Source organism: Pongo pygmaeus, chromosome 5 (assembly GCF_028885625.2).
Source record: "Pongo pygmaeus isolate AG05252 chromosome 5, NHGRI_mPonPyg2-v2.0_pri, whole genome shotgun sequence".
NCBI lineage: Eukaryota > Metazoa > Chordata > Mammalia > Primates > Hominidae > Pongo > Pongo pygmaeus.
In genome coordinates, this window is record NC_072378.2 from 44,076,340 (window position 1) to 44,094,454 (window position 18,115).

At 47.8% G+C, this 18,115-nt stretch overlaps 1 pseudogene; it reads right to left on the reverse strand.

Annotated features, from left to right (window-relative positions):
* Nucleotides 1–5,114: 5,114 nt before the first annotated feature.
* LOC129039035 (exosome complex component RRP43-like) lies at nt 5,115–6,080 on the reverse strand (annotated as a pseudogene).
* Nucleotides 6,081–18,115: the final 12,035 nt, after the last annotated feature.

The window sequence follows — 18,115 nt, forward strand, 5'->3', positions numbered from 1 at the left end:
CCGAGGCGGGAGGATCGCAAGGTCAAGAGATTGAGACCATCCTGGCCAACATGGTGAAACTCCGTCTCTACTAAAAATACAAAAATTAGCTGGGCGTGGTGGCATGTGCCTGTAATCCCAGCTACTCAGGAGGCTGAGGCTGGAGAATTGCTTGAACCCAGGAGGCGGAGGTTGCAGTTAGCCAAGATTGCACCACTGCACTCCAGCCTGGCAACAGAGCAAGAATCCGTCTTAAAAAAAAAAAAAAATTAGCCGGGCGTGGTGGCGGGTGCCTGTAATCCCAGCTACTCAGGAGACTGAGGCAGGAGAATTGCTTGAACCCGGGAGGCAGAGGTTGCAGCGAGCCGAGATCGCGCCACTGCACTTCAGTCTGGGTGACACAGTGAGGCTTCATCTCAAAAAAACAACCAAACAAAACAAAACAAAATTCATATTGTTGGGCAACCATCCCCACCTTCTATCTCCAGAATTCTGTTCATCTTATAAAACTGAAACTCTGCATTAATTTACACGAATTCCCCATTCCCTCTTCTTCCCTTTTCTCTGGCACCACCCTTTCACTTTGTCTCTGGATTTGATGACTCTAGGTGCCTCATATAAGTGGAATCACACAGTATTTGTCTTTTTGTGACTGGTTTATTTCACTTAGCATGATGTCCTCAGGTTCATCCATGTTGCAGCAAGTGTCAGAATTCCCTTCTTTTTTTTTTTTTTTTTTTTTTTCTGAGGCAGGGTCTCACTTTGTCCCCCAGGCTGGATGGAGTGCAGTGGCATGATCTTGCTCACTGTCGCCTCCACCTCCCGGTTTCAAGTGATCCTCCTGCCTCAGCCCCCCAAATAGCTGGGACTACAGGCATGTGCCACCATTCCCGGTTACTTTTTGTATTTTTTTGTAGAGATGGTGTTTCACCATGTTGCCCAGGCTGGTCTCAAATTCCTGAGCTCAAGTGATCCACCCAACTTGGCCTCCCAAAATGCTGGGATTACAGGTGTGAGCCACTGCGCCTGGCCATTCCCTTCCTTTTTATGGTTATATTCCATTGCATGTACGAACCACATTTTGCTTATGTGCACTTGGGTTGCTTCTGCCTTTTAGCTGTTGTGAATAAGCTGCTATGAACATAGGTGTACAAACTGGCTTTCTTTTTTTATTATTAAAGCCTACTTTTTATTGATTGCTTATTATGTGCTCAGGACTGTGTAGACGTAATCACTTCATTGTCACAAGTACCTCCTAGGTGGCAACTATTCTCTCCATTTTATGAATGACGAAATTGAGGCTCTGACAAGCCAAGTAATTTGTTCAAGGTGACGAAAGGGGAGAGCCAGAATTAGCACCTGTTCCTGTTCTTTAACCACCCTTTTACTGCATTGTGTTGATGATGGACACGAAGATGAGGTCTTGGGGTGTATTGCCTGCAACACCTCCCTCCCCTCTCCAACAGAAAGGGCAGACTCTTCCCCTGACCATCTGCCCAGTGAGATTGGGAGTGAATCCATCCTGCCTGGATGATTCCATCAGCGAGGGCTCTCATTCCTGGCTGCTCATCAGCATCAACCAGGGAATTAAAAGATGATGCCCTGGCCTCTCCCCGGAGTTAAACAGAACAGTTGAATTGAACTCTCTCAGGGCTGGAGCCCAGGCAGCAGCATTTTTCAAAAGCTCCTTAAATGGTTCTATGTGCAGCCAGTGTTGAGAACCACTGGGCTAGAGGAGAGGGGAGGAAGCCTACAGGAGAACTGGTTCCCGGTCCAGCCTCTTCGACTTCCCTTGTGAACTGCTCCACCGCTTTCCCAAGAGTGGCATTTGGCTACGAATGCCCTGAATCCCGTGACTCAGAACCCCTGGAGTGCCTCCCTGCTTTTCCTCCAGAGGTTCTGTTTGGGGTGTGTGAGTGTGTGTGTGTGTGTGTGTGTGTGTGTGTGTGTCCCCTGTGTGACATAGGGCCCGGATGGACCTATCTGGACCAGCCAGACCCTAGAATGAAAACAAGTTGCTGACGGCCCTCGGGCCGCCAGAAATGAATTTCCGTCACCTCCCAATCAGGGGTGAGGGAACTGAGGGGGAGGGCAGGGGTCAGTGCGTCATCAGAGGGTGGGGAGAGGAGGAGGGGAGTACACAGGCCCCCACAGGGCGGGGTCAGGGAAATTAGCCTCTGGGCCTGCCCCAGCTTTTTTGCCTGTGACTGTGGCACAACTCCCGTGGTGTTTTGCCCCAAGCCCCACCCATCCTGAGTCTCCCTGAGCTCTGGTTAAATCCAGGGTGGTGTCCAAGCCTGGAGAATTTCCAGGTTGGGCTCTGCCCTAAGGCATCCAGCCTGTGGAGCTGCTTGAATGGGGGCACGTTGGGATGAGGGGGATCTGTTAGCCTGTCCTGGGGATCTTCCTCCAAGCCAGCTTTGAGCCAAGACCTCTAAGATCCATGTGGGCCTAGCAGCCTGCCAGCTCAGTGCCTACGGCAACATGGACGAAGGGGCTGGGGGTGCAGATGAAGACCTACCTTGGGCACTGGAGGACAGAGGTTCAGCCACTGCCCTCCTGTGTGCCCCTATGCAATCACTTCTCTCTGCGCCGTGACATCTCCATGTGCGTTAATTATAAAGGATTTGGCCCAGATCCCTAGTTCCCAAATTCAGTTGCGCTTTGTAATCTTTCGGGGAGCTTTAAAAACTACCATTGACAATTTCATCCTCCAGAGATGCTGATTTAATTGGTGTAGTTTGTGGCCTGAGCATCAAGAGTTTTAGAAGATCCCCAAGTGAGTCTAATTTAAGGCCACGTTCTAGAAAACTACTTCCTAGCCACAGATACATCACGGGACCCATAAAACATGACAGTATTTGAACAACATACTGTTTCTTAGTTGCTCTCTGCCTCAGTTTCCTCATCTGTACAATGGGGATAATAATAGAACTTGCTTGGTAGGGTTGTTGTGAAGATTATATGAGCTAATGCAGAAAGGCATTGAAAGGAGCGTCTGGCAAGTAGTAAAATGCTCAATAAATGTGAGCTGTTTTTATTAATTACCTCTGGCTCTGCTCCAGATCTGGGCCAGCTTCCACCCTCTGTCTTATCTCTCCATGTCCACACACCTCACCAAAGCGACTCAACCTGGTAAACATTTACTAGGGGTCCTCTGTGTGAACCATGCTGTGCCAGGTGTTGAAGAAGGGATGCGGTGCATTTGGAACCACCTGTGAAGCCGGGGACCTAGAGATGCATAAAACAGGTTTTTACTCTCAAGACCCACAATCCAGGCTGGAAGAGGCAAGCATGGAAACAGACCTGGCAGAAATACTTCAGGGCTGTTTAATACAGAGGATACTGTCACTCTGCTTTCTAGGGACATGGCATGGTTCCTCTTGGGGAAATGATTCTTTTGTAGGGAAATCACAGCAATGGGCCCTTTGTGCGAAAAAGGCATGGCTTGACTATGTGAAGATGAAGTCAAGACAGTGATAATTTTGCATAAGATATGAGGAAGCTGGCATCTATCTCTGAGACAACTGGCCAGAGAGGAGTGGAGACGGGGCCCTCGGAAGAGGGCCAGTGGCTGAGGACGACCATCAAATAAATCTCCAGGCAGAATTAAACCTCATCTTGATTTTTAAAAAGTATTTTTGTTTGTAGTGGTATATTTTCATATTTTAATTTTTTTTTTTTTTTTTTTTTTTGAGATGGAGTCTCACTCTGTTGCCCAGGCTGGAGTGCAGTGGCATGATCTCGGCTCACTCCAACCTCTGCCTCCCGGGTTCAAGCGATTCTCCTGCTTCAGCCTCCTGAGTAGCTGGGATTACAGGCATGCACCACCACGCCCGGCTACTTTTTGTATTTTTAGTAGAAGCAGGGTTTCACTATGTTGGTCAGGCTGGTCTCGAACTCCTGACCTCGTGATCCACCCACCTCGGCCTCCCAAAGTGCTGGGATTACAGGCATGAGCCACCGCACCCGGCCTTTTAAAATTTTAAGAGTGTGAAAGTATATATAATGAAAAGTCTCCCTCCCCTTCTCCCCTCACCAGATTCTTATGTGGTTTCCCAGAGATATTCTAGGTATACGCAGCAAATGTATATCAACATGTTTTCACTTCCCCCACTCCCACACCCTCCCCCTTTCTTTGGTAAATATGCCATTCACAGTATTCTGCACCTAGCTTTGTATTTACTCAGCATTTGCTTAGCACTGTATTTACTTAGTGAGCATACCATGAGCAGCAAGAGCTTCCTCGTTATTTTTTCTGTTTTTTTTGTTTTGTTTTTGTTTTTTTTTGAGATGGATTCTTGCTCTGTCATCCAGGCTGGAGTGCAATGGCATGATCTCAGCTCACTGCAACCTTTTCCGCCTCCCGGGTTCAAGTAATTCTGCTGCCTCAGCCTCCTGAGTAGCTGGGATTACAGGTGCACTACCACCACGCCTGGCTAATTTTTGTGCTTTTAGTAGAGATGAGGTTTCACCATGTTGGCCAGATTGGTCTCAAACTCCTGACCGCAGGTGATCTGCCTGCCTCGGCATCCCAAAGTGCTGGGATTACAGGCATGAGCCACTGCACCCGGCCTCTGTTTTTGTTTTTTAATGTGTCAGTATTTTACACTGCTAAATGTACACACTTTATAGAGAAGCACAATCCTATGGTTTTTAAATAATAACAGGGAAATGGTTTAACATACTAGGGTTGGTTTGCCTAAGCCATTGCTCCCCAGCCTGGGTGACAGAGCGAGACCCTGCCTCAGAAAGAAAAGGAAAAAAAAAATGGTTTCACTGTACATAACACATGTGTGAAGTGACCATAAATACTAGAAACATCTAGAAATACTAGAACTATATTTCAGAAGAATGTAGTTTGATATTTATTGAGTATAAAATTTTCTTTTTTTTTTTTTGAGACAGTGTCTGAGTACAGATCTTGGCTTACTGCAACCTCTGCCTCCTGGGCTCAGGCAACCCTTCTGCCCCAGCCTCCTGAGTAGCTGGGACTACAGGTGTGCACCATCACGCCCAGCTAATAGTATAAAAGTTTTGTGCACAGTGTAACAAATACAATTTTTACAAATCTGCTTTGAAAATGTGGTGGTCATTTCTTCGGGTTTCATACTATTTACTCCATCCATTGCATTTTAAATTTCTTTGTGTCTTGTAACAGCTCGGTTCATCTAGTCCTGGAGTCTAGCTCCAGTCAGCCCACTTTTACCTGCTTGGTGAGGACACCAGAGCCTGCTTCCTCTTCCATTACTGTTATTAAGATTCCAGTTGCCAGATGTTCCTCCTCTCCAGTCAGGTCAGCTATGAGCAAAGTGTCATCAAACATGGCAAAGGAAGTTGCAGCTGGGTAAGTTCTAGTATTCAAATAACTTCTCTTCTTAACTTCTGCTAAAATAGTCTCTTTCTAGCAACTTCAGGCAACTGTACATTTTAAAAAGCTGCTTACAAAGCAAATGTGCAGGCATCCAAAATGTTTCCATAATAGGCAAATGAGAGAGGCAAATGGATCATAGCATAGAATTCAAGCACGCCTTCCTGGAGAAATGCTTAAATTCCCTTTCTGAATTATCTGTGAATTTTCAGTGATATCTTCAGTGATCTGGCTAGCAGCTTGGGTCTCTTCTCCAGGAGGTCCAGACTGAAATCTCAATGGAACACAAGGGTGGCAGAGCCCCAGTGGGAGCCACAGATCCTTTATGGAAGCATCTGTGGATGGTGCTGTAAACTCTGCTTTAACCTTACACATTTCTGTAGTATTTCCCAGCTTCACTAAAGGAGAACCGACTGCAGTACTAATTGAACCTGTGTTGACAGTTGTGGTTCTGAATTCACCAAGTTCTCTTTCATCAGGAAGGCAGATCTCTTTCAGAAATCTGTAATATACCAGAGGTTCCGTGGTTTTGAACCCAGCTACCGTCTTCCCAGTGCCACCTGTCCCCTCATTATTGTGATTTTTTACAGCTGCACGGTGTTCCACTATGTAGATGCACAAGGGTTTATTCACCTGGACTCCTGTTGTTTCACCTTGGTGTTGAATTTGCTTCCTGCTCTGTGCTGCAGTTTCCCACCATACAGTGAACCTTCAGGAAAGTCTGACGCATAGATGTGGGCTTAGGGGCAGATTGCCATAAAGCAGAGGGCTTCCGTAAGGAAAGGCTTGGGAGAACCCCCAGGTTTAGCCCTCAGAGGTGCTGAGAAGGGCTTGGCACCTTCCACAGTCTGTGGGTGGGGGCACCAGCCTTCCTACTGGGTGTTACAGGAAAGGGTAAGTCAAGGAGGCCCAAGGTCAAGAAGTCATCCAGATTGGAGATGCCTGGGTTGCTCAAATAATGGCAACATGTGGTGCCTAATGAGAAATTCAGACAAAGATGATAGTACAGGCAGAATTCAAGGTCATAGAATGCCACAGCCGGAAGGGGCCTCGGAGACCACCGAGTGCTCCTCCTTACAGTCATAATAATACAGAGTTAGAATTTATTGAGCCTTGCATGCTCTGTAGCATTCCAAGTGCTTTTTTTTCCTTTCTTTTCTTTTCTTTTTTAAAATTATTATTATACTTTAAGTTCTAGGGTACATGTGCACAATGTGCAGGTTAGTTACATATGTATACATGTGCCGTGCTGGTGTGCTGCACCCATTAACTCGTCATTTACATTAGGTATTTCTCCTAAAGCTATCCCTCCCCCCTCCCCCCACCCCACAACAGTCCCCAGAGTGTGATGTTCCCCTTCCTGTGTCCATGTGTTCTCATTGTTCAATTCCCATCTATGAGTGAGAACATGTGGTGTTTGGTTTTTTGTCCTTGCGATAGTTTACTGAGAATGATGATTTCCAATTTCATCCATGTCCCTACAAAGGACATGAACTCATCCTTTTTTATGGCTGCATAGTATTCCATGGTGTATATATGCCACATTTTCTTAATCCAGTCTATCATTGTTGGACATTTGGGTTGGTTCCAAGTCTTTGCTATTGTGAATAGTGCCACAATAAACATATCTGTGCATGTGTCTTTATAGCAGCATGATTTATAGTCCTTTGGGTATATACCCAGTAATGGGATGCCTGGGTCAAATGGTATTTCTAGTTCTAGATCCCTGAGGAATCGCCACACTGACTTCCACAATGGTTGAACTAGTTTACAGTCCCACCAACAGTGTAAAAGTGTTCCTATTTCTCCACATCCTCTCCAGCACCTGTTGTTTCCTGACTTTTTAATGATTGCCATTCTAACTGGTGTGAGATGGTATCTCATTGTGGTTTTGATTTGCATTTCTCTGATGGCCAGTGATGATGAGCATTTTTTCATGTGTCTTTTGGCTGCATAAATGTCTTCTTTTGAGAAGTGTCTGTTCATATCCTTTGCCCACTTTTTGATGGGGCTGTTTGTTTTTTTCTTGCAAATTTGTTTGAGTTCATTGTAGATTCTGGATATTAGCCCTTTGTCAGATGAGTATGTTGCGAAAATTTTCTCCAATTTTGTAGGTTGCCTGTTCACTCTGATGGTAGTTTCTTTTGCTGTGCAGAAGCTCTTGAGTTTAATTAGATCCCATTTGTTAATTTTGGCTTTTGTTGCCATTGCTTTTGGTGTTTTAGACATGAAGTCCTTGCCCATGCCTATGTCCTGAATGGTAATGCATAGGTTTTCTTCTAGGGTTTTTATGGTTTTAGGTCTAACGTTTAAGTCTTTAATCCATCTTGAATTAATTTTTGTATAAGGTGTAAGGAAGGGATCCAGTTTCAGCTTTCTACATATGGCTAGCCAGTTTTCCCAGCACCATTTATTAAATAGGGAATCGTTTCCCCATTGCTTGTTTTTCTCAGGTTTGTCAAAGATCAGATAGTTGTAGATACGTGGCGTTATTTCTGAGGGCTCTGTTCTGTTCCATTGATCTATATCTCTGTTTTGGTAACAGTACCATGCTGTTTTGGTTACTGTAGCCTTGTAGTCTAGTTTGAAGTCAGGTAGCGTGATGCCTCCAGCTTTGTTCTTTTGGCTTAGGATTGACTTGGCGATGCGGGCTCTTTTTTGGTTCCACATGAACTTTAAAGTAGTTTTTTCCAATTCTGTGAAGAAAGTCATTGGTAGCTTGATGGGGATGGCATTGAATCTATAAATTACCTTGGGCAGTATGGCCATTTTCACGATATTGATTCTTCCTACCCATGAGCATGGAGTGTTCTTCCATTTGTTTGTATCCTCTTTTATTTCCTTGAGCAGTGGTTTGTAGTTCTCCTTGAAGAGGTCCTTCACGTCCCTTGTAAGTTGGATTCCTAAGTATTTTATTCTCTTTGAAGCAATTGTGAATGGGAGTTCACTCATGATTTGGCTCTCTGTCTGTTATTGGTGTATAAGAATGCTTGTGATTTTTTTACATTGATTTTGTATCTTGAGACTTTGCTGAAGTTGCTTATCAGCTTAAGGAGATTTTGGGCTGAGACAATGGGGTTTTCTAGATATGCAATCACGTCATCTGCAAACAGGGACAATTTGACTTCCTCTTTTCCTAATTGAATACCCTTTATTTCCTTCTCCTGCCTAATTGCCCTGGCCAGAACTTCCAACAACACTACGTTGAATAAGAGTGGTGAGAGAGGGCATCCATGTCTTGTGCCAGTTTTCAAAGGGAATGCTTCCAGGTTTTGCCCATTCAGTATGATATTGGCTGTGGGTTTGTCATAGACAGCTCTTATTATTTTGAGATACGTCCCATCAATACCTAATTTATTGAGAGTTTCTAGCATGAAGGGTTGCTGAATTTTGTCAAAGGCCTTTTCTGCATCTATTGAGATAATCATGTGGTTTTTGTCTTTGGTTCTGCTTATATGCTGGATTACATTTATTGATTTGCGTATATTGAACCAGCCTTGCATCCCAGGGATGAAGCCCACCAAGTGCTTTTTGTCTATTAACTCATTTAATCCTCACACTATTTGAAGAAACTGAGATGCAAAGAAGATACAGCCAGGTTCACAAAGCCGGTACGCAAAGCGCTGGGACTGAAACCCCAGGAGCCTGTCTGGGGCCTATGCTCTTACCCCTCACGCATTCCACCTCTCTACACTGCTGAGGAGACTGAGCCCAGGGGGATGTCACTCAGCTCATTGGTGGCAGAGCCAGGGCTAGAACCCAGGACCCCTTTAGGTCCTCCCTCCAACACACTGCCTCAGTTTGCCTGATGGGCTTGGAGGGGCCGCAGCAAGGCAGGGGCAGGAGTCAGCAGGGGTGTGGCTCTGGGGATGAAGAGAATGGCTGTGATTCCTCCAGAAGAGTGGTGGGGCAGCCTGGTGCCTGCAGACATGCAGACCCTCTGATATTACAGGTGGGTCGGGGATGTGTCTTGCAGCCCCCTGATGTTGACTCTCTCAGTGCTCTCTCCAACTGTGGTTTGTCCCCTCAGTGGTGTTTTTGTGGCCTGAACTGGCTCCTTGCCCTGTCTCCAGGCCCATTATTTCCTCTCTCCCCACCTGTCATCAGCAGCTTCACTTTACCAGATAAGCAGGGCCCACCCACAGTGTTTTTGGGGCAGCAGGGGGAGCATTTACTCAAGAAACACAAAGAAACCACACGCAGGGGAGAACTGTGTACACAATGAGGACTCCATTAATGCTCTCAGCGTCTCCTGCTGAGGTCTAATGATAGAGACTTGGTAGTGATGGCTTCAGGACTCTTTCTAACCTCTTCCAAGGATGGGGCACTTTCAACTACTCTTGCTGCAGGTCTGATCACCCCGTGGGTCTGTCTCAGACCCAGAGGCCACACCCACTGCACAGGTAAAGACCCAGGGATGGAGCAGGGTGGCAGCTCCTCCCTTCCTGCCTGGGTGCTCACCACACTTTTTTTTTTTTTTTTTTGAGACGGAGTCTCTCTCTTGTCCCACAGGCTGGAGTGCAATGGCGTGATCTTGGCTCACTGCAACTTCCGCCTCCCGGGTTTGAGTGATTCTCCTGCCTCAGCCTCCCGAGTAGCTGGGATTACAGGTGGCCGCCACCATGCCCGGCTAATTTTTGTATTTTTAGTAGAGACAGGGTTTCATCATGTTGGCCAGGCTGGTCTCAAACTCCTGACCTCAGGAGATCCGCCCGCCTCGGCCTCCCAAAGTGCTGGGATTACAGGCGTGAGCCACCATGCTCGCTTTTTTTTTTTTTTTTTTTGACACAGAGTCTTGCTCTGTGGCCCAGGCTGGAGTGCAGTAGTGTGATCTCGGCTCACTGCAACTTCTGCCTCCCAGGTTCAAGTGATTCTCCTGCCTCAGCCTCCTGAGCAGCTGGGACTATAGGCATGCACTACCACACCCTGCTAATATTTGTATTTTTGTAGAGATGAGGTTTTTTCATGTTGGCCAAGCTGGTCTTGAACTCCTGACCTCAGGTGATCTGCCCACCTTGGCCTCCCAAAGTGCTGGGATTACCACTGTGCGTGGCCACTTCCCACACTCTTTACTGCCCATAGCTCTGCATAGCTCTGCTCATATTGGGCTGGCCTGGGAGCTGTGGGCAACTTTAGGGCATCTCAGTCTTTTTGGCACAGGGCCTGGCACGTAGTAGGCACTCATCAAGTTTGTGGGACCAATGAGTGAGGCCACCAGCCTACCATTCTGTGTCTTGGATGAAAGCTACATCATCCTCTATTCTCTGGCCCTCACCTGAGTCTCCCTCCTCCCCCTCCTCCCCCTCCTTCCCCTCTTCCCCCTCTCCTTCCTGACTCCCAAAGGAACTTTTAGTTTATCCAGGCTGTCTTTTTTATTTTTAAACAGGTTTATTGAGATATAATTCACATATCTCCCAACTCACCCACTGAAAGTGTACAATTCAGTGGTTTTAGTGTATTCACAGACTTGTGCAACTGCTACACAATCCGTTTTAGAGCATTTTCCTCACCAGACCATCTTTTGGCAGCATCCAGTCTGCTCAGCTTTCAAACACCCACAGGTCTCCTCAACTTAGAAAGAGCCTCCCTTGACCCTGGTCTGCACTTTCTGGACATTGTGCAATATGTTTCCCTCCTTCCGTGACTAAACCACTTGAATGAGTAGTTCACACCCACTGCCTTCATTTTCTCAGAATCAGTAAACATTAGGAAAAGAACGTCTATGAGGTACGATGCAAGAGCTTTTCATATATATCATCTCATTTAATCCTCCCAAACACTCTGTGAGCTGGGGATTATTTTCACTCTTTTAGAGGTGAGAAATCCAAGGCCAAGAGAAAGTGACTTGCCCAAAGGACTTGGCCAGGATTTGAACCCAGGTCTATGTGAGTCCAGAGCCAGTGCTTGCTACACTGCCTGTTGTCCCTGTGTCCAGTACAGATGCGAGGTCCAGCTGTTGACCTTCACACTTGTCACTTGCAGGTGCTCCTTGCATCCCATCACCCTTCAAATGACCTTCCTATTCCAACAAGATTGGTGCCCTTCATGCTGGGTTCATTCTCTCCAAGCCTTTGTTCAAACCGGTCCTTCCACCTGGTGTCCTTTTCCTTCCTCTTTTCTACTTTGGAATATCTGAAAATTCCCTTAAAAAAAAAAAAAGTTCTGGCTCAGATCTCCGTACTTTCTCCACAAGAGCTCCCTGTATCTTTGATTCAGCCTGCCTGCTCTCTGGGCCTAAAGCTCACTCTGTTCCTTATCTAACAGCTTGGTTTTGTTATTGAAATCAAGGCTGCAGTTTAATCCCCTTGGACTCTGGAACCACATTGGTCCTTTTTTTTTTTTTTTTTTTTTTAGGTAGCGTTTCACTTTTGTTGCCCAGGCTGGAGGCAGTGGTGTGATCTTGGCTCACTGCAACCCCCGCCTCCCAGGTTCTAAATGACTCTCCTGCCCCAGCCTCCCAAGTAGCTGGGATTATAGTTACCCACCACCACGCCTGGCTAATTTTTGTATATTTAGTAGAGACAGTGTTTCACCATGTTGGCCAGGCTGGTCTCGAACTCCTGACCTCGGGTGATCTGCCTGCCTTGGCCTCCCAAAGTGCTGGGATTACAGGCATGAGCCATCTCACCCAGCCATATTGGTACCTTATAACCTCCACCTTGCTGGGCTGTGAATGGAGCAGGTGTCCAGTAAGTTTTCTGAAAGAAAAGAAGAAAGGAGAGAAGAAATGGAGGGAGGGAGGAAGGGAGGGTAGAAGGAAAGGAGGAGGAAGGGAGGGAGACTAATGTCTGCGAGGTGATGGTAAGGGTCCCAGGAGATATGGCTGTGTAGGCGTTTTCAAATATGAAACCTATTTTAAGGGCAAGGCAAAAATGATCTCTCAGCAAGGGGCCTCCCATATGCTGTGTGCTCAGTGATGACTGCATTAAGTTGGCTGGCCCCTCATCCCTTGCTGGAGGTGGTGCTTGTGTCCTCTTTTGGCTGACGAGTCTGGGGAGAAGGGACCACATCTACTCCTAATCATTCTCCTGGGCTCAGTGCGGGGCCTGACACAGAAAAGAGCCCTCCAAAAATGTTTAGTGAAAGAACGAATTCACTTGTGCTTTCCCAAATGCATCCTCAGGGTACATACCAGCTCAGTTGCCTCATTCTTTCAAAAAATGTTTATTAAACACCTACTATGTGTCAAGCATAATTCCAGGTATGTGGGATACCGCAATGAACAACACAGATTTGCCTGCCCACATAGATTTGACATTCTAGTGGGTGAGAGAGGAGATAAAGAGGAACGCATAAAAATAAGTAAATTATAGGGTATATTAGAGGCTGATAAAGGCTTTGGAAAATAAGAGTTGAGTAAGATAAGGAGAGAAGACAGTGTCAAGGGAAGTGTGGTTACAGAAATAAATAGTTTGGTAATGGTAGAGAGATTTAGGATCAAAAGCTAAAGGGATATGAGGGAGTGAGCCATGAGGATATTTGGGGGAAGAGCATTCAAGGCAAAGAAAACAGCTGGAGCAAAGGCCATGAGGCAGGAGCGTGCCTTGAGTGTTTGAGGCCAGTGTGGCTGGAGCAGAGGGACCGAGGAGAGTAGGGGGTGGAGAGGAAGGGGGCTGAGGTCAGATGGTGTGGTTCTGAAGGCCATTGTGAGGTCCTGGCTTTTCCTGTGAGTGGGAAGGGAGTCACTTGGGTGGGTTGGGCAGAGGAGGGATGTGGTTGGCTTAAAAAGAGTCAAATAGAACTCTGGTTACTAAGTGGAGAGTAGACTGTAGGGTCCCAGGGCAGGAGGAAAACCTGCAGGAAGACTGAAGTAGTCCAGGAGAGAGGGGCTGGGAGCTTGGTGCAAGTGGTGGAGGTGGCTGGGAGTGGTGGGTCCTGAATATATTTCAAGGGTTGAGCCAACAAGATTTCTTGATGGTTGAAGGTGAGAGGGAGAGGTGTCAAAGGCGGATCCAAGATTGCTGGCCTGAGCTGTTGGAAGGATAGAGTTGCTATTAGCAGAGATAGGGAAGCTGTGGATGAAGCATGTTTGAAGGAAAAGATCAGAGGTTTGGTTTTGGCCATGTTGAGTCTGAGATGGGCTGGTGGGCTGATGCCTAGATGGCTGACTATTCAAGTCTGGAATCCTTTGATCTGGGTGAACTTACCACTTGAGCAGGGCTGCTGCTGTGCCCTTCCCAAGGCAGGTGGGTGCTGTTCCCGTGGACTAGGACTGGGCAGGATTTGGGGTGGGCCTGCTTCTGAGGCTTGGTGTCCTCATTTGTAAGATTGACATAATAATACTCATTTTGGGGTTACTGTGTGTGTGTCTGTGTGTGTGTGTGTGTGTGTGTGTGTGTGTGTGTGTGTGTATAGTGTTCAATGAGATAGTAGAGGCTGGACAGGTGGCTCATGCCTGTAATCCCAGCACTTTGGGAGGCTGAAGCAGGCAGATCACCTGAGGTCAGAAGTTTGAGACCAGCCTGACCAACATGGCGAAATCCCGTCTCTACTAAAAATACAAAAATTAGCTGGGCATTGTGGCACACGCCTGTAATCCCTGCTACTCAGGGGGCTGAGGCAGGAGGATCACTTGAAACTGGGAGGTAGAGGCTATAGTGAGCTGAGATTGCACCATTGCGCCCCAGCCTGGGTGACAGAGCAAGACTCTGTCTCAAAAAAACAAAAAACAACAACAAAAACAAACAAACAAAAGAGATAGTAGACAGTGCCTAGCACAGAAGAAGCACTCAGTGAACAGTGGTTAAAAAACGGCAAAGAACTAACCTGGATTGGCTCCTGCAGATCAGTCATCAAATGGGTTAAGTGGGTGTGGATTTGAGGAAAAGCTAAGAATGGAGGCTAGGAGCATGTGGGATGTGATTTCATTGCTCCAGAGGGACTAGAGCTTATCGGGCAACAGGAAGGGGAATGACTTGTGAAAGGGGGTGTAGGGGCCACCCAATTGCAGGTGACGGAACAGCCCCTTGGGTTAGGGCTCAGCAGCTGTTCTCTGTGTCCCAGCCAGGATAATGAGGGGGAGGCTGTCTGGTTGCCTGGGGACACAGGCCCTTTGCAGTAGTACCAGTAGGAGATACTAACCAGTTCTTCATTTGTTAAAATTCTTCAAGTAGTAAAGTCTTCTAAGGGGAAAATCCAGGATTTCCTCAGCTTTTCTCTCAGGCCCAGTCCATGGCTCAGTGTGCAGCAAGTCTTTAATAAATGTTAGCATCGGCCAGGTGCCACGGCTCATGCCTATAATCCCAGCACTTTGGGAGGTTGGGATGGGTGGATCACCTGAGGTCAGGAGTTCAAGACCAGCCTGGCCAACATGGTGGAACCCCGCCTCTACTAAAAATACAAAAATTAGCTGGACGTGATGGTGGGTGCCTGCAATCCCAGCTATTCGGGAGGCTGAGTCAGGAGAATCACTTGAACCTGGGAGGCGGAGGTTGCAGTGAGCCAAGATTATACCCCTGCACTCTAGCCTAGGCAACAAGAATGAAACTTCACCTCAAAAAAAAAAAAAAAGTCAAGTGTGGTGGCATGCACCTGTAATCCCAGCTACTTGGAAGGCTGAGATGGGAGGATTGTTTGAGCCCAGGAGGTGAAGGTTGCAGTGAGCAGATTGCACCACTGCACTCCAGCCTTGGTGACAGAGCGACATCCTGTCTCAAATCTGAAAAGCAACAAAAAAAGTTAGCATCTGTTCTTCCCTCTCGATATACAAAATTGTGGTTAAATCTTATTTTCAAGAATTGCTATGAAGATTACATGCAGTAGTATATAAGGAGGCATTTTTGCAGCAGCGACATTTAACCCGCAGGATAACTGAGTTCAGAGATGTCAGATAACCTCCTGAATGACACAGGTACTAAGGGGTGGAGGGAGGTTTGGGACAATTGGAGCCAGTGGGAGCTGTCAGTGCCGGCGGTGGGGGTCTTCAGCAAGTTTAGAAAGTGAGGAGGGCAGCGCCGGGCAGAGAAGAGGGCAAGTCAAGGCTCTAGGCAGGGCATGGCTTTGAGAGCAGGCCTCACAGTAAGATGGGTGTGCTGGATTTAGGATCTAGACAGTGAGATCCCAGAAAGTGGGGCAGGTAGTGGAGCCAAGGGAAGACCTCTCTCCAAGCTTCTTGCCGCTCTTAGAGATGAGGGAGCGAAAGCTTCTGGGCACGGACCAGACTGTATCTCCCAGAACTCTCTTGGCAGCCTTGCCAGAGGGGTGCTGTTCTCCCATTGCACAAATGAGGCTGCTTAGGCCTGGAGAGGGTAAGGACCTTGCTCAAAGTTGTACAGACTGACAGCGACGGAGTCAGGATTGTGACCCAGCTTTGCTCAACTACAAAGACTGCCCTCTTTCCACTACACCATGAGGTCACCGTGACCCCCAGGAAACAGGGGGATGGACAATATCAGATGACCTTTTAAAGATCTTTGCCAGCAGAAACATTTTCTCAGTCTCTGCTCCTTGGTCTCCCTCCACACTCACCCCTGCCTCCTCCCTCTCTCTTCCCTCCTCATTACTCAACCAGCAGTAACCCCACTGGCTAGCTATCTGTGGGTTGGGGGAGGAGACCAGCAGCTGTGGTTACTCAGATTAACCCTCTGCTGCCTGCCCACCTCCCCTCCACCCCGTGGATGTGTTGGTGAGGAACCCCCCTCCCCCATCCCCTGCAGGCAGCCACTGGCTGAGGGGCACTTCCCAGAATTAGCCACTGTGAACAGCTGGCTGGGGGGCGGGGCTGAGGGGGTAAGTGGTAGAAAGGAGGCTAATAGCTTCCAGATGTGCCAAGGCACGAGAGCCTTGGGAGCTTCAGTTTCAGTGGTCTCCTGTGACTGGGATGGGTTGGCCCTCGTGTCCAGGACTCCAGAATTACTAAGGCAGCCAGGCAGATCCCGACTTTCAAGCTGCATGCAAATCTGTGTGCAGGGTAAGGTTGACCTCCAAGCTGCACCTGCAGGGGCCCCGGGAAAACCCTTGCAGCCCAGCTGCTCTCTGTGGTATTAATACTAATACCGTCTACCATGTCTACACTGCCAGTAGTACAGGCAACAGAGCATGGTAGTTTCGAGTGCAGGGTTTGGATTCACAGTGCTTAGAATCAAATCTCAGCTCAACCTCTCACCAGTTCTGGGACCCAAAGCAAACTGCTCAGCTTCCTTAGCCATGAAATAGTTTCTATTTCATAAAGTTATTATTAGTATTAAATGAGATAATCTATGCAAAGTGCTTAATGCAGTGCCTGGCACGTAGGAAGTTGTTGTCATTTAGAGAATACCTACCTTATTTCAGAGGCTATGCAATTTTATCCTTGCAACCCTGGAAGTTAGTTATGAGTAGTCTTACTTTTTATGGCCACATCAAGGTTCAGAGAGGCTAAGTTACCTGTCCAGGATCACACAGGTGTCAAGTGCAGGGTTGCAACTTGAACCCAGGCCAAATGAACCCTAAAGCCCAGGCTCATTATCCTGTGCCCCTCCCTATGTGTGTGTGTATGGTTTTTTTTTTTTTTTTTTTTTTTTTTTTACCATTTTCCCATCAGCAGACAGAGGTTGTAGGACCTGCTAGGGGCTGAGGGCATCATTTTCTGTCCTGCTTACTGAAGAGAGGCCTGACCCAGAAAAGCAGGCAACAGCTTGGGGGTTCAGAGGGGCCCTAGAAGAAGGCAAGTGCCCTAGAGGGGACACCAGGGACAGGAAATTTCAGGAACATGGAAGGAGCAGAGGACAGAATATCAGAGGTTGGGAGAAGTCCAGGTTGTCCTAGGGTGCCCTCAAAGAGTATCCAGAACCCCCATGAGCGGATCCTCAGGAGCCACTGACTGCCCTTTCCCTGGGTGTGTTTCTTGCTTTGCCAGTTGCTGCTCCCCTTCTGCACGTCTTCTCCTTGGCTAGTGCAGGGTGGTGGAGGGTCTCCAGAATTCCCCTTTACGGGATGGGGAGGATGGGAGACCAGGGAGGAGGAGAACCAAGAGTGAAGGGCTGGAGCCAGCCAGCAGGGAGGCCCGCCATTGGCCCAGCTCCCAGGGCCTGGGCCTGAGGACTACGGAGCTGCCTGCCCCTCACCATTCCCTCCCACTGCCCCCTAGGGCTCCTTGGCTGCTGAGCCTGCCAGATGGGCCCCCGCCAAGCCAAACAGCTGCCAGGGGGAGAGGAAGAAGCATTTCCGAGCAGAGAGGCCCCTGCAGGCTCCTGCTGAAGCCTAGAATCCCCCTTTCTCACCGCCAAGTGAAGGAGGCATCTGTGCACATGCACACAGGCATGCACGAATGGCACTGGGGAGCCCAGGCGCAGGGCCACAGGATCTGAGACGTGCAGGGGTGGAGGGGTGGGGGTCTGAAAGCAGGCTTGGGCAGGGGCCATGGCTGTGCCAGGTAATAGGGAGTCTGGGGAATTAAGTTTGGCTCACTCTGAGGTTGGGGGAATGTAGTGGATTGAATAGAGACCCCCAAAGTTTATGCCCACCTGGAACCTGAGCATGTGACCTTATTTGGAGATAGGATCTTTGCAGAGGTAATGAAGGTGAGGATTGAGATGAGATCATGCTGGATTAATGTGGGCCCCAAATCCAGTGAAAGCGTCCTTCTAAGAAACAAATAAAAACACTGAGAGACGTGGTGGGGACAGCCGTGTGAAGACCCATGTGAAGGTGGTGTCAGAGACCGGAGCCCACAGCCAAGGAATGCTTTGAGCCACCAGAAGCTGGACAGGAACTTGGCCCTGCTGGCATCTCAATTTCAGACTTCTGGCCTCCAGAACTGTGAGAAAATAAATTTCTGTTGTTTTA